The sequence below is a fragment of the Bombus terrestris genome, chromosome 15 (assembly GCF_910591885.1).
Source record: "Bombus terrestris chromosome 15, iyBomTerr1.2, whole genome shotgun sequence".
In the NCBI taxonomy this organism is placed as follows: Eukaryota; Metazoa; Arthropoda; class Insecta; order Hymenoptera; family Apidae; genus Bombus; species Bombus terrestris.
Window position 1 is genome coordinate 3,720,609 of NC_063283.1, and position 25,407 is coordinate 3,746,015.

At 40.4% G+C, this 25,407-nt stretch overlaps 1 protein-coding gene and 1 long non-coding RNA gene across 9 annotated transcripts in view; one reads left to right on the forward strand and one right to left on the reverse strand.

The window, feature by feature from the left end:
- The window catches only part of LOC100647316 (complexin), a 323,682-nt gene that overhangs the window by 87,767 nt on the left and 210,508 nt on the right, over nucleotides 1–25,407 (forward strand). The window lies entirely within an intron of this gene.
- Nucleotides 1–25,407, reverse strand: part of LOC110119914 — a 303,031-nt gene that overhangs the window by 34,098 nt on the left and 243,526 nt on the right. The window contains exon 7 of one of the 8 annotated variants that reach the window (XR_007226602.1): nucleotides 22,756–24,692. The exons of the other annotated variants lie outside the window; for them this stretch is intronic. This is a non-coding gene — a long non-coding RNA (uncharacterized LOC110119914). Of the gene's footprint in view, nucleotides 1–22,755; nucleotides 24,693–25,407 lie in introns of those variants that run through there. 8 annotated transcript variants of the gene reach the window in all.

Here is a 25,407-nt window from a genome sequence, read left to right on the forward strand (position 1 = left end):
ACTCATAATTTTTCAATACGTGCTTGAAAATAATTAATTTACTATCCACTAATTACTTTTACGAATAATATTACACATTCTCGTCGCAAATTTCCATTATACGTTTTAAATTGAAAGTAAAACGCGCTGAATTTGAAAGTTCATTTAATAGCATTTGTTTGCAGTGGCGGAGTAAAAATCTACCTGAGGGACATTTAAATTAAAAACTATATTTCAAAGTTCCGCTTTATTTTTATGACGTACCATTTCATTAGTTAGATTTCCCTGTATTTGATGTTTCTCCGTTAATAACTGGGTACATATTTTAAAGAAAATGTAATTTTCAATTTATTTCCAATTTTACGATTGAGAAAAATAATTATAATTATATTCCGAGCGAAAATTCACTCATTTGTGTAACACCCTAATCCTATCAAAGAATCCTATCGGTTAAAGGTCAGGCAAATGCTTCCCAAGCGAATATTCCATCTAACCTTTTCAAAAATTCCATTTTTCTGCAAAACTTTGGTTAGGTGTGTGAACTGATCACGACACGTGCTGTTCCAACAATCGAATAATTTCATTTTCACACCAGAGAAGATAATTTATTTCAAGTTACTTTATAAATATTGATATTAAACAGGAACAAAATCTTCTTATCAAAATTTGGATAACTCGTTTCAATCTCTACCCCCTTTTTTTTCTTTTTTTACATTTAGGAATCATCTTAAAATTTTCCATTCGAGATTCTACTGTACTTCATAATTATCCGTGAAACAAAAATCCTTAGTAGTAATATTCGTTGTAAATGCTGATTAATAATTATAATAACTCTTTTATTACTTTAAACAAATATCAAATAATACATCGCGCATTTTTCTTCTATAAAATCGGGATATAGGTCTGTACAACATTGCGACAGTCATCTTGTTTCCTCATTTGCACTATTCACAAAATTACTGAAATTTAGAATTATATATAGTTGGAATTGGAGAGTTACGATAATTTACTGTGCAAAATTCATTGGGTGTCTGTCGAGTGTTCGCGTAATACTTTATTCTCCATAATTCAATCAGCGAGCGGGCGTCAACCTGGAGAGCGTCACCAGGCGTTGCATCACTCAATTTGAATTTTATGCAGAGTCGCCTGATAAAATTGGGAAATAATGCCGATCGGTCGTTCGACGCGCGTAATTTATGTGCCGAGAATGTCGAGCGGCAATTAACCAGTCGTTAGCTGCCCCCTCCTGTTTTATTCGCCATCGTTCGATAATACGCTCGACCAAATATTTTCACGACTATTCCGTTCTAATTCGTAGGCAATAATCGCGAGTACACTAAGCAACCTAAGCAAGCATTATCGATTGACGGTTTGTATAATACCGTGGTTAATTACGTAGGATGCAATTTGATACGCATGGAAGACGGAATACTTGATCGATAGATCGTATTTGTTCGTGAGTTTCTCTTTTTGTGATAGTGAAGTCGTCAACGATCGAAAGATGGTCACATGTTTCTTTAAAGTTGAAGTATTATTTTAGCGTTAATTAGCAATTATTTTTGCTGTAACAGTACGCAATAGTTTATTTGTTTTACATTTTGTTATTGAATGGGCAACATCGTGCTAATATTATTTCTTTGAGCATCTTTATTAAAAGGTATAAAAATCAAAATGTTATACATTTCTCCTTAAATCGGAAAAAATATGTCGGTATTCGAACAGTGTTCGCAGCACAAGCTGGATAGCAGATAGTGGAAAAGTAAGAGGATGATCCTTAAATTTAAAAATAAGAGATAATCCATCCAATAAAAAACATAATCTTCAAACTGAAAAATAACATTTCAATAAAAAACGCAACGTTCCGAGGGAACATAAAAAAAGTTTACCTTGAGATTTCCACAGAAATCCATCCAATAAAAAGCGAAACATAATCTTCGAACGAGATACTAATCTCCAAAAAAAGCAGACAATCTTTCAAACAGAAACCAACATGTTTCATAAGAAAATTAAGAAATACGAAGAAAGTTTACCTCGGGATCTTCTACGCGAATTGAATGAAAATTAAGTACGAAATCACAGCGACTCGAAATTATGCAACTTGCATTATTCATTAACGAAGTTACAAATCAGATATACTTGGCGAAGATCCGTTTACTTTTCGAATAATTGCAACGTCCCGTTCGATAAATGCCTCTTTCATTCCGCTTCTTTAAGCCACATTAACCTATTGGAATTACAATCTGGATCATTCTCGATCGAACTTAATCTCCGACGGAGGAAAAACGTCTGACGGTAAGAATACCCTAAATAGGTTAACAGAAAGCTCATCGGTCTTGGCGTTAGCCGATTTCGAGCGATCATGCTAGGAGGATTAGAAAGTTTCGTGTAGCCAAGCCTGTTACATTCGCGAACGAATTCGGACGCGTTGATCCTATTACTGGACTGCGCAACCTTGCAAATATAATACATCATCGGCCTGATCCTTTTGCCAGATCCTTTACAAACTTTCTACGTATACGCACGTGCCATGGTACAGTTGTAGACTCTGGCCGAGCAATTTGCATCCGGTGCCATCGCAGTTCCATCAAGCTGAAAGCGTAAAGAGATCGTCGTCGGATGGCCCACATAACCGTATCGGTGAAATAATCACCGTTTTGAGTACTACGCGCTGCATTTATTTGTCGAATAAAGCGCGTTCGATTCGCCCGCCAACCGGCTACTATTGACGCGGTTCGCAAACACTCGCGCTTTTATTCGGGTTAGATAGCGGCTGCGAGGATCGCGAGGTAATTAAAACGCACGCCCGATAAAGGCCATTAATTTCCTCGGTTCGAAATTTTCGACCATTTCAACCACTTTGAACGAAATGCTTTTGTACGGTTGTAAACGCGAGAGAAGTATTGAGTGAAACGGAAGGGACGAGTGATTCGTTCGGATCCTGCTGATCAGTAAAATCATTAAAGGTTAAATGTAGCAGGCCCGTGTTTTAGAGACAGGGGCAAGATAGATGCGTGTTTCCTGTGGGCGAGCTGCCTGTAACAGATCTGAGATTGTACTTTTCTATCGCCCTAGCTGCGAAAGACTCTGAAACGAATAGAACGAAAATGTTTAGGGCAGATATGGGGTGAGGATGATCAGACAGCAGTCGTATAGGGAAGAATTCTGGAAAATCTGAGAATCCCATCGCTTGGATCGTCGCTGTTCACACTGTTACATTCAGTTCACACTGATACGTTTAACACTGATTCGTCCAACAGCATTTGAGGTTTCCTGGAGAGAGCCGCACACAGAAGGGAAATAAAAATAAACCCGACGTTTCGCCAGTATTGTAGTTAGCTTCATCAAGGTGTCGCACTTGTACCGCTGTATCTCTGAAAAGATACTCTTTTTCTCACTTTTGGACGAAGCAGTGTTTAACGTATCAGTGTTTTAAGCATAGCAGTGTGAGTAGCTGTAAAAATCCGGTATGGGGGGAGCATAAAGATACAAGAGGTCGAGTCGAAAGTCGTATTTATCGGGGCTGATTAATTGTGATTATCGCGACGACCGCCCGCGGAAAAGCGTCGGCATCGGTGGACCTTTAGCGATAAGCATGAAGAATGTTCGTACGCTTTCCTCGCCGATACGCACAGACTTGTGGATATCTTGCTAGAAATTTCCGGCTAGTCTTAATGACTTGGTAACAAGGGGATCGCGGTATGTCGCCTTACGATTCGGGTCAATTCGTGCCCAGGGCAATATTAAACTGTGGCCGCTTAATTGAAAGGGGTCGCTCTTCGGCTGATATTAATACCACCGGCTTGGCAAAACTTTATACCGTAATCGTAAGTGATGATAACGTCGCTTTTAACGAGCCTCGTTACCACGGAAAATTCGACCAAGACTCGTGCCAAAACGTATAACACGATGAAACTGTACACCATGCTTATTTCCATAATTAATTCAAAAGAACCACCAGCCATTTGCCAATTAATTTCTCCACTTTATCGAAGTGTTTACTGTGAAACTGAAATTCGAAATAACTGTCGAATCTCACGCGCTTGCCAGTGTGCCCTCGTTCTATTTTCCATCGTTTTCGAAGTTGTACTATGGCGTTTCGCTTAATCAGTAGCCGAATTGTGAAACAATATTAACCACATCTAAATTTTACGATAGAGCTCCATTTATCTTGCGTCGGAGAACTCGTCGATTTTCCTCGCTACCTATTCTTTTTCCTTAACATAATAGAAACACCAATTCGGATAAGCGAGTTGAGCCAATAAACGTTCAGTTAATTGGGCATCAGCTAAAATTTCGTTCCGATGAATGAAACTTTGCAATTTGCATTATACAGTCATAGTTGAAAATGCTGGCGAGATTTTGAATTTATGGTCAAAGTTTGTCGAGGAATTGAATCTACTCTACAGAAAAGATTGCTATGATAGGCATTATCCAGCTGGACGAAATACCGTAAAATACCGTAAACGCCCAATCCAACGATTTCCGAGATTTGCTTTGGCCACTGTGGCGATTCAACGACAAACCGCCGGAGTTACGTAAGTCCGGCGACTGTTTCGCGATCCAACAGTCGTTAAAGCGTCGCCCAACCTCGACTCGTTTCTCTTGTATCAAACAGCCGGTCTCGCCTTTCCGGGATGACTGCGTCATCGAGAGACGAGGATCCCTTTGGGACAGGATGAAAGACGAGACAGAAAGACGAGCTCCTGCTTGTTAAAGTTCAATTAGCCTGCGTCGAACGTAGCGAGAGAAGACTCGTGTCGTAGCTGATAACGAAGAGGATCCAGGGAATCAGAGATTCTTCTCTTGCAGCGGAGGAGAGAAGACGCCCGCGGAGGATTAATCGTTCTCCCGTGGGAATGTAACGAGCGGAAGAAGAGTCGAAAAAAATTGCCGACGAGGATGATGAGGACTTTAGAGAATTAAAGTTCCGTTCGCAGCGGGAATCCCCGTGTTTCCTCGAATAGTGGCGATTAAAAACGCGGGGCTGAGCGCAGGAAGGGCAAGAGGGAAACTAGAGGAGGTGAGGGCGGGGGGATAATGCCGGCGGATGAGACTGTGCTCGCGATTCTATCCCCTGCAAAGATGTCGAAAACGTGGAGAACCGGTAAAATGAATTGCGCCAGCGTACTTGGGGCCAGGCTAGTCTCTCGTGAAAAACTGGAGCAGAGAGGGAAATTCTCGCTGGTAAGAAGCGAGCGCAACGCTGCCTGTCCACGGCGATCGAATAATAAATTTTAGAAAAGAGAGAAGAGTGGTACGATGTGAAAACGTTTGTACGTCGTCGAGCTCTATCCAGACATAATTCGTGCCTTGAAAGAGAAAGGTTTCGCGCTAACAATGAACCGTGAGCTCCAGTCGGACGTAACTAGCCGTTTTCCTTCTCTTCCCATAGAGAATTTCCAAGTCCAGTGGACTCTCGTTGGGAGGCAGAGAATTATCATTCTCAACGGAGCTTTAATCTGCCGCGACGAGTCAGCTAACCCCTGTTTATGAATTACCTGCGGGATTTCTTTCGCGAACCGACGAAACTCTTTGCCGCAGCGTGGCGCTGGGGGAAGGGGGTGGCTCACGTGCCGCGAATTCAGAGTAACTCGGTGCGGAAACCTCGCTGAAAAAATACACCATCGATCATGAGTGTTTGGTTATCTTGGTCGACTTGTATCTTTTCTGACGATTTTCGAAATATTATTAACGAATCGCGGATCTTCATGCAATTTGATAATTTTGGTAGACGTGAATGAAGAAACGAAGCCTAAATAGAAATTTGTTTCGTCTACTAAAAATATTGTAATTCGTTACAATATCTCTTTGCTCTGGATAGTTCGTATGTTTTTGCGTATTACTTGCATTTTTGTAGATTTTTGGCGTCTTATTTTTCTCCAACATACACAAATATCTGGTCTAATAATTCAGTTCATCCACGCTGTGACAAAAATGACATTAGAGACAAAATATCTTTTATATTTATAGAAAAATTCCACAGTTCCAAATATTTTTATTCGAAAGGTAAAGGAAGGTCGAAGCGATAATATTCTCAATAAGAATGCATAGATAGATAAATGATAGTTCGATCACCAGTTCGAATCTCCCCTTCGAGACGATCTTCGCGTCCGATAACCTTCGCGGGTTTTCTCCGAAGTTTCATTAAACCTTCGGTTAATTAGCGAACCGAGTCGATTTGCGAGTAAGTCGAACCGCGAAAATAATTTATCGTTACCTCGGTAGTTATCCCTATTAAGCGGCAGAGATTTAGTTGTCAGACAGCGCAGCAAGAGAAAAAGGGAGGAAGGGAGAGAGACAGAGAGAAAGAGAGAGAGCAACGTGCACGTAGCTTCTTGGCCTGTTCCACGGTGAATAACGACGCCTCTGTTATATCTTCCATCTACCCCCTCCACTTTTACGGTCCAATTTCAAGCTCCACCTTTAATGAAGACTAAGACTCTTCGGTTTTCTTCTACGCTTCGGAACCTCGCCAATCGACTTCCAGCCTTTCTCCACCGACTTTTGAAAGCTTTGGAGAACAGAGAATGCGAGACAGAGAGAGGCGGAAAAAAGACTGCCGGAACTTTCTAAATGGCCGCTCTGGTAACGAGGCCAATTATCCATTAGAAGTTGATGCTGATTTCAGTAATTCCTTCGTTACGCTAAATCACTGTTTGCCGCGACCACGGTTAAATAATTCTCGGACAGCTCTCGTGAAGTGGAAGGAAGCGCTGTTGATTGAATAACTTTTGCATCGTGCTGGTCTGATTGATTTTTTATATATTTTACTAACGTTCGTGCGCTACAGTAGAACCTCGCTTATCCGAATAGGTCGGGAGACAAAGCAGTTTGAGTAACCGAGCGAAGGAGATTCACCGGATAACGAACTCTATTCTTCAGCTCTTATTAGTTTCAATATTAAGCCGCGTCTTGGCCGAAGCAACAACTTCCAAACACTACCCAACAAATATCAGCTTGCAGATACATTTTGTCTGCACTGAAGTATCGCGATCAGAGGAATATTTGGGTTTCCTTTCGATTTTCAAACGAGCAGGCAACAATCAGCGACAAAAGATGCTCGTTTTTAGGATTTAGGTGTTAGGATTTCAACTCTCCCTTCTTTCACACGCAACATTTTTCCGAACAAAAGCAAACGATCCAATGTATCGATATACTTGATTATAATAGTGTTTATAATAATACGTATTACGATAAATATTACGTTGGATCGTAGCTTGCACTGTACAAATCTGTCCAAGTGTCCGGATACTTCTCCCTAGCATCGTTAATACGATTGTAGTTTCCACTTTATTAGCAAGCGCCACGATAGATTCGAAGGGTCCTGGATCTTCCCAACAATTCGGAGCCTGAACAGAGTCTGCTCGTTTCCTACTCGACGGGATACGGAGTCGAAGAAGTATCTTCGTGGTTTCCTCGACATAAGGCGCTTGAACGCGCGATAAAATTCTAGGAGATCGTGCCGGAACGCGCCCGTTCCCGGCTACGATACGACGACCCACTCTGTTTACTCACTGCAAGAGCGCGGAAACGCTTCGTTTCCCCGCGCATCGTCTTGTCTCTTCCGACTGCGGAGCTGTTCCGTCGCGTTCCCTTTCACCGCGGCAAGTGGAATTCCGTCGTGGAATCGCTCCTTAGACAACTTTCCCTCCTCCTATCAGCACATCCCTCCGTTTCCTCCACCTCTGACGAATTCATTTCGCGTAATGCGCTCGCTCGCACTCAGCCCGATGAGCCGTTACGATTCGTCACGCGCGTTACGCGAATCCCTTCGCTAAGGGGTGAACTCTCCGAGCAGAGTCCCAGTAATTCTTCCTACAGACTCGGCCATCTATCGATATTTGTCCCTTTGGAGGCCTATAGCTATGGGCAAGGGTGGTATTTACGAGAGGAATTGGAAGAAGACGCGAATGTTCGTCTGAAAAATGCGAGGATGAAATGTAACGTATGAAATTTTTATTCGTGTAGGGTCCAGCCGGTTGGAATATTAACCCGCGACCAAAGGCTTTAGAATATTAAGTCGGAACAGTCTATGAAGGCTGGTTCGATTCTTTCCCTTTTCATTTACGGCGCAGTATTTCCGCTGCTTGTCTCACCTTCGTCATCGGAAATCCTCGGTTCGTAGGGCTCGAATATAACCATCGATCCTTTTAAACGGATTGCCTCGTCTGACACCAAATGTTTTCAGTGTCAAAGGGGGCGTTCGATTTTCGGGCGTCGTTTTTAGGCGACTTACGGAATGAAAAATTGCCAGGTGGTTATTAGATCGTGGATATTTATGCAAATTTATTCTTTTGCCGATGTAACTGAACGATACGGACCCGAAGCAGAGATTTATTTCGCCTGTTACATTCTAACGAATGTTTCACTTTGAATGTTTTCTATATTTTTGCATATCATCTGTAGTCGCTTAAGAATACGGTCAGGTATTTATCAAAGTACGTGCTTCCAAGTTAAATGTATATAGTACCGACTTAAACGTAGAACTGAAACTAAAAGTCACGAAGTTACGAAAAACTATTTCAGAATAATTCATATCGATATGTAGGAAACATTTTACAATACGGCAACGAGTTCTGTACGTAGAAATCATCTACGAATATGATGTAACATTGCAGGAGACCAAAATAAGATGCACAGTGAACGTGTTGAGAGACAAACGAATCTTTCTATCTACGAATAAAATGTGTGAGGATACAACGTTACTTTATGAACATAATACAACAATGAACATAATACGGTAAGAACTGGTATCGTTGAATTCTATTGGATAAGTACTTCAAGTACACGAGTAAAGTCTACTGGAAACGAAAATCACATCCATAAGGAACTTGATAAACGACAAACGAATCTTCCTATCTACCGTGTTATCTGCACGAATAAAACGAACGAAGATTTCTTCTTATCGCATTTACATATATAAAGGCAGTACTTAAAAATCACCACTGTATACTTAAAACTCAGCAGCACATTCTCTGCCCGGGATTGAAACGACTTTGTTGTACTCGTCGTTTTACGATTATGATACAGGGATTTGCATACATGGGACACGATCTACGAGTATGCGGTGCAACTATTATGCTAATGTTTCATCGGAGGAAAACCGCGACCGAGTTTCAATTTCCTCGGTACATTAGCGAAACGACGTTCTCGATGACTTCTGCAATTTGCGGATCGCTGGAAGGTAACTCGGCTGTCTGGGAAATTTCGCTGGCAAAGTAAATATCCCGTCGTTATGAGAGGCTAAGGATTAGAGAGAGAATCAGGCAACCGCGAAAACAGCACGGCTCTAAAGTGAAAGCCGAAACGAAGGAAATATATAACACGTTTAACTGCATCGCCTAAGCGTGTCATGCGTGGGAAATTCGCTAATGCGAACAGGGTATTAATAGTCCATTTGTTTAACTGGACGCGCACGCCGTAGGTTAATTGTAATTCCGTGGCGTAATTGTAATTTCCTATCCGCCAGTAGCGTAAGCCCTGATTACATAATTACACCGTTCTCTCTGATAATAGACCGTGGGTGCTGAAACACGTGCGAGTTTCTTGCCCGAACGATCTTCATGAAATGCTAATTATAATAAATTCTCTCGGTAATTAAAGAAATCGACCCAAGCCCCGTTAATTTTATCCTTCTGTCGAGCCTTTAATCCTTCGGGCGCTCGCAAAACTCCCCATCATTCTTTTTCTGATCTTAAACTTTCACGATGATCAGCTGACATATACGTATATTTATGGTTCTTGGAAACTCGATGGTTCCCAAAGCAAGCCATATCGCTAACCCATTAGGGAGCAAGTAAGAGTTTATCGCAACGTTATAAATACTTTGATACTTTAAGGTAATGACGGAGAAGATATTAAGAAAATCTTCGGAATTCCCTTTTATAACCACGATGTTAAGAAACAGACGTTCCGTAACGTAAATTCGATGGAAAATATTGCGAATGTAACGTTACGATGTTTTCTAATGTGACGCAACATTGGCTCTTAATGAGTTGATTGGACAAAGACTTTTAATAAATCGGTTGAAACGCAACTAAAATCGATCGTCGTTCGCGCGGGAGCCTTCGTCGCGAGTTTCGGCTTATTCCAAATGGTGCAACCGCGTCGTGCAAGCAAGTCGACCTCAGTTTCAGGATTTTACGATAGGAAGGCCGATCGAATTTATCAGCATAACCGAAGGCCACCTTATATGGACGCCATCTGCTTCGGCTGTAAAGCTTCCGCCACTATGCACTCTCGTTGCAACGTGTAGGTTACGAAAGCTGCGAGGAAAATTAATATAGCGGCCACCCCTTTGCGCCTGGATCGCTAATTGCTCGTTCGATAAATACGAGCCTCTTACGCGTAAGAGGGAAAACACTTTTCCAGGTGGATCGTTAATAACGCGCGATTAAATTCCCGGGAAATCGTATCTTAAACGCGTTTATCCTTTGGACGGCCTTTTTTCGAATAATTTATTAGTTTCATTACTCGAGATTTATAACAAACGGTTTTAGAAGTCCGAAATTTATAGAATGGCAGTGTTTTTTATTTATTATTTCACTTAAAACGATTTGCGTATTAAAATAACAGCTCTATCATTCATACCTTTTCTCTCAAATGTATACGTACGAAACTTATACATATAAAATTAAATATCGAATATCATACGAATATTTGATTGTTCACGATGGCTAGTAATAAGACTTTGATTTTAATTACGATGGTTCTCAACATTTAATATACATTCTCATTGAGAAGCTTAGAGTATCCTTTGCTTTTCAACGAAACAAATTTTTCACACATTCTTCTGACAGATAATAATATTGCAATTATAAATGTAATTTTTAAATAGAACTACTCGCAGTCTGAAAATACTATAAAATATTTATTTAGTTAAGAAAGTCAGTATTTCTTGACAATTTAATTTATAGCAAATTTCTTCTTCTTTAACGTGATTGGTAATTAACAAAGTGACAAAATTTATATTGGTGAAATTCAACGAATTCCAACCTCAGAAGAAACAATATTTCATTCATACTTGCCCATCTAATATTAATCCTTAGGCTGTAAACGTTTTTACGATACCCTCAAACTGTAAACGTGATTCTTTCATGTCCGATGCATTTTTCAGCAGGTAATACTTGTTAAAAAAAGTCCGCCAACGTTCATACGAAATCTTCGAACGTTCTAAATCAAGGTTATCATAAAACTTTTGCCAAATAATAACTTTTTATTTATTTTTCTGTTTTTATAGCCCGGCCATGAAATATCCACCTTTACATTCGACGCTTTAAATTGCCAGGCACCTGGTGAATCGTCAATCGCGATCACACGTGACCCATTAAATTTCCAGAGAATCGCGAGACGCTCCTCGCACACTTTTTCATCTGTCGAGGATTAAAATTTTTTATTACTCAGCTAGAATGCTTTTGTCACAATCGCACCAGGGCTGGTCGCCTGAGCGAGATTAATCAAAGATACGAGCCATAAAGTCGAACGAGCGACTAGGCAAGAAAACCGCTCACGGAATTCTAACCGTTCTTCAATTTCCCACCCGAAGAACCAAATTCCTCTATTTGCGTTCCTCCTTTCCACCCCTGTGAAAAGTATTCGCGAAGTCGCGTCATTTAGCCTCACGACTCGGCTCATTTATTACGATCGTTGGTGGCCTGAAATAGGTCGCTGTTGGAAACTTTCGAATTTACGCCCACTTTCGGAAATATTATTTACGTCGGTTCCCGACACCCAGGTTATCCTGTTTCCTATGTTTTACGGCGCGTCGACTGGAAATTCCGGCTCGCGCCACCAGAAACAAAAATTCTGCAGTTCCAACGACATTAAGAAGTTTGCGATGATCCCATAAGACGTAAAGGCACTTACTGTCTCGCTCTACGCCCGACAACGTGACGCTGTTATTCAATGATTAGCGTCGAGTACCGTTAAACGACTAGTTGTAATCATTGCAATCGTTTCCTTTCAGTTGGCCTTCGTTCGTTCGTTATTATACGTAACGTACTCACATGCTGCGGTAAAATCATTCACGGCATAAATATTTCTACATATTTCTCGTAGGAAATAAAATCGTGGAAAAGATATTGAAAAGTAATTTTCACAATTTTTTACTTCTTCAAACTTCGACGAATACAACAAGCATTCCTTTTTATAAAATTAGGGTACGAGTTTCGTTTAGCTTACTTTATCGACCTTACGAGATTAACGATGACGCGCGTATAATTTGTTGTACATTATCGAACTAAAAAAGATGCTTATATTAATTAAAAACATTGTGATTGGTGTAATGGTAGCTGACATAAGTTAAGCAGTCTACCTGCGTTACTCTTGTTTATTCTGTCACAAGGATTAGTCTTTCCACGAACATAGTCAAAGCGAAATTCTACAGCGAAGACGTAGACGAGCCTTCGATTGCCAATAATCGATCGTTAGCGTGGCGAAGATTTTCGATCGGCTTTGACCGATAGAAAGGTCGGCCTGTTAACTAGAATGATAAAGGAAGAGAAGACGAAGCTTTGCGGTTGGCTCGCGTTGAATATTTTAACGTCTCGTTCGCTTATTCGCGGAGCCTGCTAAAGGCCTGTTTCCATCTGCTTGTCGGAAGTTGGTCGCAGCAGTGACTGTCAACTTTTCTGACAGCTTCATGCACAAATTTGACGTTGTCCGTGACACGCGAGTGCTCGAAAACGCGAATAAAAGTCTACTTTTTCGATCGATCCGATCGACGAGGTAGTTAAACGACGAATGAATCAAAAATTTATTCCGCAAGTAGTAGATCTCGATGATATGTCAGGCTCTCGATGGTTCTACGATTCAAACGATGTCTGTGCAATCGATAAAAAAAAAAAACGATTTCAAGTATTAGAACGTGCTAATAAGTTCGTGGCTATTTTCAGGTAGCCTACAACATTGTATTTTGGAAAATAAAGTTATTTTCAACAGAATATTGTCAGTTAGACGTCCAATTACTTATTCAATCGTTTCTATTCCAAACCGACCTCAAATACTAGCACGTTCCGTAACTTCATATCTATTTTACGATATTCTACGACGAATGTAAGTCTCTTTCTTCCGATAGAATATGATCAGTTTAAAAACTACTCTAATCCTGTCGTTTACAGTAAGCAATGTAACATACAAGGAATATTTCTTACACTAGAGATCTTCAAAATTCGAGGACTGTTACCTGAACCGTAAAAGCAGTTACTTGTCACTAGTGATTTTCTACTTTAAAATTTCCGTTCCTAACTGATTTCAAGTACCAAGACCTGCGCGCCTATCTTCAGATGTTTCGTAACAACTGCAAGTTCATTTTCAATAAAATATTGCTGGTCTAAGAACTCGTTCAACCCTTTCATTGATAGTTGGTATTCTGTACATAGAATATACTTGTCACTGAAGACTATTCTATCCAACATCCAAAGACCATTACTTGAACCGTGGAAACAAACAAATTTTCTCTTCCTTGTCATTATTAATTTCCTACTTTGATATTTCTATTTCGAACCGAGTCTCAATGAATATAGACATTATAAGAATAACCCAATACGAGTTAGTACGAACTTATCGAAGAGTAGCCAATAATAGTGGATGCCGCATGGATTATTCAGAGTAGATCGACGACTCGATCGAATCGGTTGGGGATCCCTGACTCGGAGCAAAACTACAGTCGTGCCAGTTAAACAGAGGCGTGCAGCCAAGCGTAGAGGGATGAAGGGGGATGCCGTGACTTGGACTAGCACTGAGTATCGATCTCCTCTATTATTAGTTCGTCGTCGACCCCCGTTAGAATCGTCAGAAACACCGCTCATAACTCTTTTCAGAGTTCGTTATCGGTCGTTTCATAGCGGATAACGCGTTTGACGTGACTGTTGGCAATAGCCTGTCACCTATAGCTTATGGGTTTCTTGTCTTCTGCGATTTCGCGATCGCCGCCTGCTTAGAAAGACGAAGACGACGCGATCACAAGGGGTTCGCGTGCTCAGGGCCACTGACTGCCTCCTGGATTACGTAAACAAACGCGACAACTCGATGTATCTAAGCTCGTTTGCAATCTTTTTTAGAGGCTATTCTTTAGAAATTGATAAAGTAGCCACCGCTTTACACATATCGCTGTTTTTAGGCTAATTCGTAGAGAAACGGCAATCGTTTGTGTTAATAGAATCTTTATTAGATTAGATCTGTAACAGAGTGGCTATAAAATGTATTTATTGTAGCATTAGCATACCAATTAACTACACCCAGGTATATTAAATTCCGCACATTTTAATTTCACTAAATTTAACGTATGAAAGGCAAGGAAAACACAAAGATATCCCGCTCTTCGTTTTTCCTTCTTTCTCGCGTGCAAAGCTTTGTAAAATTACGATTGAAGTATCTTTTAAACCAAGCATTTTTCGATCCAACCACCTTTAGTACCTTTTCTTGGAGAGTCGAAAAATGCATCGGATGGTTAATAAAAAATTCTGAAGTTCCATTTAGAAAAGGAGTGCAATGCATAGAGGAGTCGAAAAATGCATCGTATGGTTAATAAAAAATTCTGAAGTTCCATTTAAAAAAGGAGCGCAATAGCAGTTTCCCGGTGTATCGTTGCACACTAAAAAAAAAAAAAAAAAAATAAAAAAGAAAAAGTGAGTACCCGGAATCTTATCATGCCATTCAATTTCTCTATCTCTTCAGCGAAATCGGAGCTACGGCGTGGCCCAGTTGCCTGGTTCGCTCTGTATATTTTGTAAATTGTATTTTTAAGAAGTTGTGCAATTTTTGCACCCCCTCCATTGCGCTCCTCCAACAACTTTTCCCCTAAAACTTTCCTGAAATAACAATAGAAATGGTTTCCAGCGATACGAGAAGCCAGTTCGTTTATTTTAAGCAAACGTGCAGAGCATTTCTGTGATCGTGCTTCGCTCTCGTCAGCGAACTATGTTTCCCCAAATATCGCCAATAATTGGATTCCGCGACGCATTCTTTATTCGGTACGGCGACGTCGCGTCGCGAAGAAAAATATTTGGCGCGGTTTCGTCCAAGCGGAAAAGAGAACGCGCAACTCCGCGAGACAGAGGCCGGCTATTTAGCTGTAAATATAAGCTTTCCAGGGACTGGTACACTACTGGAAGCTTCATATAACCCTCTTGGAAACCGCAAGCGGTTCTGTCGAAAGGAACAAAGGGGAGGTGGGCGAACAATGCGGCTCTATAATACAGAGCAGTTCGAAGCGGTATTGATCGAGTCATAGCTACGTGTTTTCTTCTTTCTAAAGAATCATTCTTCGATGCATTTCGTGGTTAACGTGCTCCTGCTGCCGTTATCACGTCGATGGACCTCATTAATTCCAACATCGTACTTGTACCCTATTACACGAATGTCGAGCTTTATCAGGGTAGCCGGCGAATTTCATAGTTCACGAAGCAATCCGACGTGTACTGTGGTAGTTGTGTACACGGAATATTAAGAACTACTGCTAATAATTGGATTCGTAGTCGTGACGCAAGTGCGCACCATTCTTCGCGATAATTTCAATTCCCTGTTCCAGTCTGATGTAGACTCTTGCACTTTAAAACCAGACAAATCTAATAATCTGAATAGATACAATTGCATCTATGGAACGTGGATTTTTCGACGTTATAATGAAGAAACTGAGGATTTCTATGCGTTATAAGAGAGACTTAAGGATGTAAGTAATTCAATGCGCGAAAATACGCAGAATGCGGAAACATATGAAGCATAGTATTTGTTATAATATTCAATAGCTGAAATCGACTTCAGCTCAGCTTCCATTTCCTTAACTACATGATGCCAGTAAAAATATGAATTTGCATAAATATCCAGGGTCTAACAAGGAAACAAATTTTTCATCATCACCGCGTTCTCATCCGGGAACGAGAAACGTGTCTTATGGATTTTTGAACTCTTACGTCTGAAACTTGACATTCTACTTACAATTCGATCAATACCGGTCTTCGTAACAACGTTAAAGAAACTAAAGCGGTATCGACCGAATCGCACGTGCTTCCGTGTTCGGCTTAGCCTCGTCTGAACGCTGAATCAGTGCATTCTGCTGCATCGTAGGCGATACGAGTGCATCACAGCCTCGTGGGAACCAGCAAAGTATACGACGAATCGATAATACCGCTTTTATGTACTAACTCTTGTGGTCGCCTTCTTCAGAAGATAATATCGCTAGTTCCAAATATTCGTTGCTGTACATTGCTCTGTCACCCGTTCGAATACGTTGAAATGGACGAAAGAATCGGCAAGAAAACTTCTCGTAGCTCGCGATAACGTTTATTCCTGTGAAGCGTGCTGAAATTTCGAAGGCCGGGCATTTTTTTCATAACGAAGGCAAATATTTTCGCGGAATATTTTCTATCGAGCCGGTGGAACGCGACGGTGGATGGCTCGCTTTGATGCAAATTTCACGTCGCTTCGTTGGCTTCGCCGGTTAATGGAGAAGCTTTGTAAAAAATCAGGGCCGAGAACGCAATCAGGGACGCTTTTGAATTCAGCGATCCGGTGCAGCCGGCGCCGCGGCGTAGATGTGTCGCGCGAGACGTTTCAGAGACGAGACGTCGCGACGCCGACACAGACATTACGGGAAATGCGACCCGCGATGGATGCGTCGAACGACCTCGAACTTTAAATAACGAGCAGCGCGGAAAATCCCAAGAATTGTTTCACTTTTGGGGACCACGTCAAGATGCTTGTGTTTGAGAACGAGCCTGATTAAGGAGATATCGAGATTTTCATGAATCTCGATCACCTAATTCCTATTTCTTTTTTGTATTTCCGTATCCTCAAGATCCTTAATCACGATGTTATTTATCTAGAAAATTTATTTAGTCATTTGTCCACGAATTATAATACGCTAAATAATAGATAATTTTCTACATGCATTGTTTATAAAATAGAAATATTTCTCATTCTATACCGTATGTGTTATAGTGTAATTAATTTTAATTAATTGTACTCAGGTGCGTAAAGTAATTAGACGTTCATATCTGATATTTTTTGACGTCTTTCGTTCCTTATAAAATATTCCAACGAGGCTGATTGAAACAGGTTCCCTGTACACATTGTCCTATTAACATAATATTTATTGCTAAATAACATTCTAATTAAGGGTCTTCAAAGATTTGTAAATTCAAGCAAGAGGAGAAAATGGATTATACGAATATGAGAATTCTCATGACTTTCTCCCAGTCCGTATTTTTCAAACACTGCGACGCTATTTTATTTTCACGGAAGTGACGGTACTCCGCAGCGACCCGTAATTCGCCGAGTTGCTCGTCGCGATTTTCATCGCGTAGCGCGCGCCTATGTGGACTTGGTTGCTTTTAGCCACGGAACCGGAAGTGCATTCTCCAGCTGTTGAGAGCAAGTTTTACCCACGGCGGGAATTTTTGTTTATGCACGCAGAGTCACGACACACGCCACGTCGAACAGGCGAGTGTCGAGTGAAAATCGCGGTGGGCTCGAAATTATACTCGCAGGACGTGGAAATCAACTTAGGGAAATTTTTCATTAAGCGAGCCATAGTCTTTGAACGTTCGCTGGTGTTAAAAATTGATCTATCAAATTCAGATTTTAATAGCTTAGATATTAGGTTGTCCGAAAAGTTTCTTTCGTTTTATAAGGAAATAATAGACGCACAATGTTTTTCGTTTTATATTAGTTTATTGAATTATGCACGAACATAATAATAAAAATAGAACGACATGGATCATACCTGATTCGATAAAATAATATAAAACAGAAATTGTTGTTCATCTATTATCACTTTATGAAACGAAAGAAACTTTTCGGACAACCTAATACTTCTATAGGAGTTGATTCTAGTTCGCTGTAATAAATAGACTACGAATATTTATACGAATTTGTATTTATTTGCGGGTAATTTAGAAAACATGACGTGGACAGAAATTTGTATTACGTGCTGAATATTACAACACGTACTGCATTTAGGATATCTAACAGTAACGTTTACTGCAACTTTATCGATCGCTGAAATAAGCAATAAACAAAAGTAGAACGTAGTATATAAAAAGCAAACTAATAACAGGCAGACATTTTACATTAAAGTTTCTACATCGGCCGTGTATGTCTATTCCGTTACGATGATTCAATCAATACTGGTTCGACTTAACACGATCGATGTCCATCTGATGACTTTCAGGATTGCCGACCTCATTTCGTTTCTCATTAACGACAATCAATCATTCGTAGCACAAAAAACTCCGCTTCTATATTTCGTCCCACTCTATTGTACACAGCCTTGACACGTATTATCGTCGCGAGTGTTACATAAAAATTCTGGCAAACGCAGGACGTTAAAGAAAAAGCCTGTCAAGGAAAATAGATGTAACGATCTCGTCCTACAATCATAATACAGATATTGTATTTCCATTCGTGTTCTAAAAATTAAGACAGCAACGTTTCCGAAGCTCTGCACAGTAACGCAGCAATTTCTCGATGATTCTCCGGTTGCAATTAAAAACTTTGTTCCGTAATACTTTCGTACCGTGTGTTCGATGTTGGATAGAACGCATGAAAAGCAAAATTACGGCCACTGGGCGGTAGTTAAAAGGTGCAATACACCGCGATACGTAGAGTGGGGGGAAGAAAAAAAGCACGATACATCTTGCAACGCGAAAGTTTATTCCCATAACAAGGGTGGTGAATTTTCAACGGATTCGACCCCTCTCTTCTTCTTTCTCCTTTAGTTCCTTCGAGATGGCTGAGAGTTTTCGTTATCGAGCCACTTATTACGACATTGTCCCGTGATACAACAACCGCTTGGCTTCTCGTAAAATACACGCCGAACTGGCCCTTATAAAGCAACTCCTTTGTACGTACTCCTGTTACGAAGATACATAGTGGCGAAGTTAACTCTCGAGCTGGCAACCAAAATTTTCATGCTTCTGTGATAACCAAAGTATCTGACTACCGTCGGCGTCTTCTTTCTACCCGTCAAATATAAAGGATATTCCAAGGAAACCTTATTTATTAAGGAATTTCTAAGGTTTCTCGACAATTTTCTCTACCATCCAGCAATTATTTTAAATAATAAGTTCATGGCTGTTTCCTTGAAACAGTACTACAGACTTATTATATACAAGATCTATCAAGAACCTTTTTATCCTATTTCTTTATAAATATATATGTGGCATGAAAAAATCCAAATAGGTATGTTCTCACACGCTTTAAACGATTTTTAGAACATTCTCCAAAACCTATACAGCAAAAATGGTACTTAAGGCGAACGAACTTACCGCTAGTTCGCAATGAACGTACTACGAATTTACCGAACGAGACAATACTCGGAATCTTCTCTTCGTTTCGAAATATCTGGAAGATTTTATTTTGAAAATCCGCGTAAAAATATTTGGAAAGCAGGGATTCGAAGCGACGATACGATGACGATATCGGAGACGGCATAAAAATTATTGAAAGAATACGAGAACCGGGTAATCGGGCGCCAACGTAAGGATTAATTCTCGGCGCTACGTGCTCTCTGATGCCATGGTTTTCGTTTTGGGTAACTGTTATACAACGAGGCAGTTCAATATCGCTGCAACAGATTAGGTTGCGTGCAGTAACGAGCTACGCCTCGAAGATTCTGCTGCACGAACGAGAATGCATTTCGTTCCGCTCGATTCTACCGCGAAATCGAGATCCACCCTAATGGTGCTTCTTTTTCCACTGCTCCTCCTTCTCTTCATTCGTCTATTTCGTTGCTTCTTTCCTTTCTTTTTTCTCCGCGTCAAGAATTCGGAAAAGTGGTTCTCGCCCCGGAAAAGAGCGAGCGTACGACGGGCAAAGAGCCTTAGAATCGGAAGGAAAGGAAGGAAATCCCATGCGACAAGAGAAACGACCTGGTCGTTACAGGAAAATAGGGATACCGTTGGAGCTATTGGAAGAAGCGTTTGTCGGTACGTCTCATTGGAACAAATCGTTGCCGATCTCTCGCAGGATCTCTAATATCGGGAGTGCAACCCTTAATATTTCTCCGTTTCGCGTGAAACGCGGCTCTCGACTCGCTTTGTTCCGCTTTGCTTCTGCCCCTTCGTCGTTCGATTCTCTCGCCTCCTCCTCGCGCCTTTTATATCCGCTGCTGGAGAAACCGTCTGCGAGACGATGACCAAGATACGTCTTTGTCGCCTGCATTCTTCCTCCTCGTTTTTGTTTTTCCGTTCAGCTTTCGTTTCTTCCCGATTTTTTCTTCGAATAATGTGGAAGACTCTTCTTCGATTTCTCCACCTGATTCTTCCACGAGGCACGTACTTCATTTCTCGCGTAACGTCGCGCACAGATATCGTGGCTTCTGACAACGCGCGATTTCTTACGTTGGTTGCATTGTTTCGGGCATAGCATTACGGTAAATAGAAAGTGGTAATCGCGTTTACTGGAGCCGTGCGATCATAGTAAAATGAAAATAGTAGACGAAATGTTTATTGAAAATTTACTTTTACTTACGTAGCTTTGATTTGGCTCTAATGTAGTTTTACTTACAGAGAAATGGTCCCGTTTATATTACCAGGTTTCTACCAGTTTAAGTCATTAAATTTTGGATGCAACGCGGAAGTAGTTGTAGCTTCGTATTGGTTTGCTTGATGTAACATATAACGCGAACGACATTGCGTTGTCACGTAAAGTATAACACGGACGCCGTCAAAATGCAGAAGATGCTCGTTTTTGTTGATTGCGTAGCAACGATTAGATGAAGATCATTCGAAGATGCAGTAAATGGGACGAAAATAAAAAGTGGCATAACAGAGGCACGAATAGTCTCGGTAGAAAAATGGTCACGCGTATCTACACCTATCTCTTAACACTTTGACTACCACGCTGAAATCACATGTTTCCTTCAGGACGCCACGGGAGTATTTTTATTATTCAAAGCATATAATGGCAAAATAATAATAAATTGATGATGTAAGACAACATTCTTCCCCAATGGACCGTTTATCTTATTGGTGGCGCCTTGGTAACAGTTGATAGCAACATATTATAACAAGGCTTCGTTTATTTCCACAAACCAATCGCATTCGTTATTTCGTCGTAAGTAAAACGTGCAGAATATATTGTTGAAACGTGTAGAAGATATTCGTAAACGGTATTTGCTCATTCTATATATAACAGTAAGGTATGTGCACACTTCTAATTTCAATTATATGATTATAAAGCAGCATTTACGATTATTTCCTATTGTGTCTATAATAGTATTCGTAGATTACCCCTCAAAGATATGGGTGCAAACACAGTGCACCGTTAGATGCAAGATTTGTTCTAATTTCTTTTTATTGATCTTCTAATAAAAATGTTTAATTGTTCAATGGGCATTTTTTATTTCAAAGTGTCTTCTATTTATCGGTTACATTCGAAATGCCCTAACTGTCAATTTTCATTCAATTTTTACAATTGTAAGAAGTTCAAGCGCTTCGTTCACCAATGACCAGCGTGGCAGTCAAAGTGTTAAATACAACTGGCAAAAACGTACGATTAAATGGAAGCAGTTAATCAGCGAGTTTACAAAGAAAGTAAAATATCGTTTTTAAAAATACCCAAGCACCGAACATCTGCTTCTCGTGACAAATATTAGAAGGGATCGCTTCGATTCGTGGAGGATCGTGTAACGGGGTTAGCAGGAGGAAATGGACGCTTTTAAAATCGAAAAGAATGGCTGGAAACGTGTGTCGATCGTTGCCTCTCGCATTCTTCCAGGAGAATTTATCGCGGGCCGAACGATTCCTCGTAGCGAGCGAACCCGACGAAGATATTACATTAGGAGGAGCGCGCAACCAGCGATAAACAACGGCGGATCGACGCTCGTGAGTAACGAGAACAGCAAGTTCTCCCCGGTCGCCGGGAATCTGTATCCGCCAGTGTGTCTTGCCTCTCGCCTCCGTCTCCGTCTGCGCCGCCTCCCGTGGGCTTTGAGTTATTACATTTTCTAGCGAGGCCGTAGCCCCGGCTACAACGAACAAAAGGATGTGCAAGAGCGATACCAGGGAATATGGTGTCCCGGCTGTGTATCGGGAAAATCGTAGCACGTGTCGCGACACGAATTTAACACGCTTTAAATAGAAATTCGATCGATATGGGAAGAAAATGATTCCACCGAGAATTCGCGAATTCTTCCAGATTCTGCCAAAGAGGATCGTAAAACTATGGGCATTTTTGGCATCGCCCGGAGTTGAAGAATTCAGGATGTTGAAGCGTGTCTTGCAAGGAACAGAAAATGTTCTTGCAGCTTCTCCGAGAAACGATCGTTAAAAGAGAATCGAAGCGTGAGAATATAGCAGTCGATCGAATTCACCTAAACGTTAGATTTCATCTTCTTCTGAACGATTTTCAAAATAATTAATGAGAAAGTCAGTGATATTCAGTCATAGATCGACTGAAGTTTGAAATCAAGGAAAAACAAGTGCTATGAGATCATTTGAGCTAATTATCGATATGTAATTAGAGGAAGAAATTGAAGAAAAGAGATATTGTTATTGTAGCTTCACGATAGTCAAAACAATTGCAATACTTTTCCATCACAGATTCGAGCTGTGATGTTTGTCATCGTAAGATTACATCTTCCTACAGTCGGAGGAATGCTTATGATAAGGATGATGTTATGTTACGTTTGGTACCGAATCATGATAAGAGATTCTTCCTATTACGTTGATTATCAAAGATATCGAATTCATGCAGAATGGAATAACAGCATTTTACAGAAAACAACATTTTATTTTCGTTATTTTGAATACACATTGGTAGATAAATATTCTCGAAATATTTTGTGTGCGTATTGATCGACAACAGAAAAATCGGATTGGGAGCTTTTCTGACACACACATGTGGATGCAAAGTCGGTGTTGGCGTTGTTATTTCCTGCCACTAAAAATAACCATTTTTTAACATCCTCCCTTCAAAATGGTCTGGATCGCTTGCGATCTACGATCGAGGTGTATAAGTAGTCTAATAGCTAGAAAAATTTACCGAATGTCCAGCTGGACAAATTGTAAAGTACAAATTAAATAATAAAAAAGAAAGTAGTCTAATATCGTTTCGAATAAAAGAATATGCTACCCTGCTTACTTCTACCACGTTCTCTGGATCACTTCTGACTAAATCTTACTTTTCTATTATCAGAAAAATTCTGAAGTTCGAGGAAAATAGAAAGGAATCGTTATGAATGGTCTTTTGTCCTAATTTTATACCAAGCATTTCCTTGAAACATTGTTAATCTTCTCCCTTTCGGTGGAAACAAAACCGAGAATCGCTTTCCACCGAGATTTCAGAATAATATGGACCATCTCTGATTTACTATGGAGATATTACGAGTAGCTTAACGTCGTTTCGAACAAGTATGCTGTTATGTCTTAATTACAATGTCCTACCCAGTATTTTAAGACATCGGAAAAAACTGAAGGTTTATAATCTTTTTTTACGACCTTTGAGTTTCTTCTTTCGATTAAAACTATTTAGTAATTATTTCAGTCAGTTACAGTCAGTAGAACGTACCTTGGCTTAAAAAATTAAAAACACCGAGGGAGTTTAAATATTTCAACATATTTTATAGAATGATGTAATACTAGCCATTTTAATACTTTAATTAAGGTAATATAGTAAGTGGATCAAGTTAATTGGACGATCGATTTATGGAGCAGGAGATTGAGTAAAGTGGTGTATAATTATATTTTTTTTTCTACAATTATATCAGAAAAATTGTACTCTTCATTATCAATAATTGATAGGAAACAAATTCTTCAACAGTTTGAAATAACTTGTGCCCTGAGAAATTTAAAGGCTGTACACGTACAACATCGCTGTATTCTCTGAATCGCTTTTCGCCCGCACCCATACACTCTACCATAAAGGTTCTCCGGCTCTTCTCTCACGTGTATCATTCGTAATTCTGTTACTCAGATCACTGGTCGCAGTGTGCTCACACAGGGATTCGTATCAGCCCGCGTAATTTAGCTTCGTTTTACGTTAATCTGTCTTCATCTTCTCGTGGTTGTGTGTTCATCAATGTTTTAACGCTGTGAATTGAAAAGGATTCGAGAATGGTGTGCGCCGGGAACGCGCCAGGCAAAACGTAATCTCGAAAATAGAGCCGCTTTGACATCAGCGTGTGTGTTCCGGGAGAACAGTGGGGAAAAAAGGCCGGTCGAGCGATAAAACCGAAAAAAGTCCGCTCTGAAACGCCTTTGTGTGTTTCATCTATCCGCGATGACTTTGAAAACTGCGCGTGTGCTTGAATTTCATGCGCGAAATTTTTTTCTAAATTTCGAAATCCAGCTCCGTTGTGTACATTTTAGTTTATCGCTCAGCCTTTATCTTCTCCCCTTTCATATACTTTTTTTCCACTTTTTAAATCCTTTTTTCTTTTTACTTTTTAATGGAACATCGAAATGGAGAATATTTTGCGACGCTCGCCGTTTCCGACGAGAGTCCTTTGACTCTGAAATAGCGACGTCTCTTCGTTTCGATTTTCGATTGAAATTCGGCGGAAAATTTCCGGAGATCTGGAAGCTCTAGGCGTTGAGTTCCATTAAAACGCTTGAAATCAACGAAGGAACGCCGTGAATTCGGAAGAACAATTCGTGCTGGAGACGTGGCGGCGGAGAGGTGGCCGTAACCGGGTTGCGTTTAGTGGCCTGGGCACGACAGAACTCGGTTAATTGGCCGTTTCCTAATTAACTTCGATACCGAATCGCAGTTCCCTGGAAAAGTGCAGTTTATTTCTCAGTCGAGGAATAAATTATTTTACGAGTAACAGAGAAAAAGTTAGAACTCGCCGTTAATTCTAGGAAATTACGACCTCTTAATTACCACTGAGAACCAGATAAAACTTTGTATTCTCTTACTGCTGCTTCTACGAAGTTCCGAACTCTCCTACCAATAAATAATAATAGATGAAATAACGAAGAACTCATATTGAATTATCGGCTTAAGGTATAGCAGAAGAATTACGTTCGTATCATAAACCCGACGTAACTTAATTACTCTCAGCAAATTATTTTACACGGATACCTGAAAATAGCTAACCATAATTTCCACAACGTGACACACGAGTTATACAAGAGTTGCACGTAGTTTGTGACGCCTGATGCTCCACGAAGGTCAGTGCATATTATCACTCACACGATGAAACCGCGGATAGGTTGACAGTCGAGCCATTAACCAACGCAATATAAAGTTTTATAAGATATATATATATATATTGCGAAACATGATGTGCCAGTTTCGAAGAGACTGCTCTTACGTTCGAGAGATTTTTCCGAAACTCTTCAATTCTCGTAACTATAAACTACAGGCTGGCAATTTTGGGTCAGCGCTAAGCTGCTCGAAACAAGGAGAATGAAATGATTAATGAAACCAGTGGCTCGTATCGGGAAGCCTGATGTTCCTAGACAGCGGAGGACAATCCTGGATCGT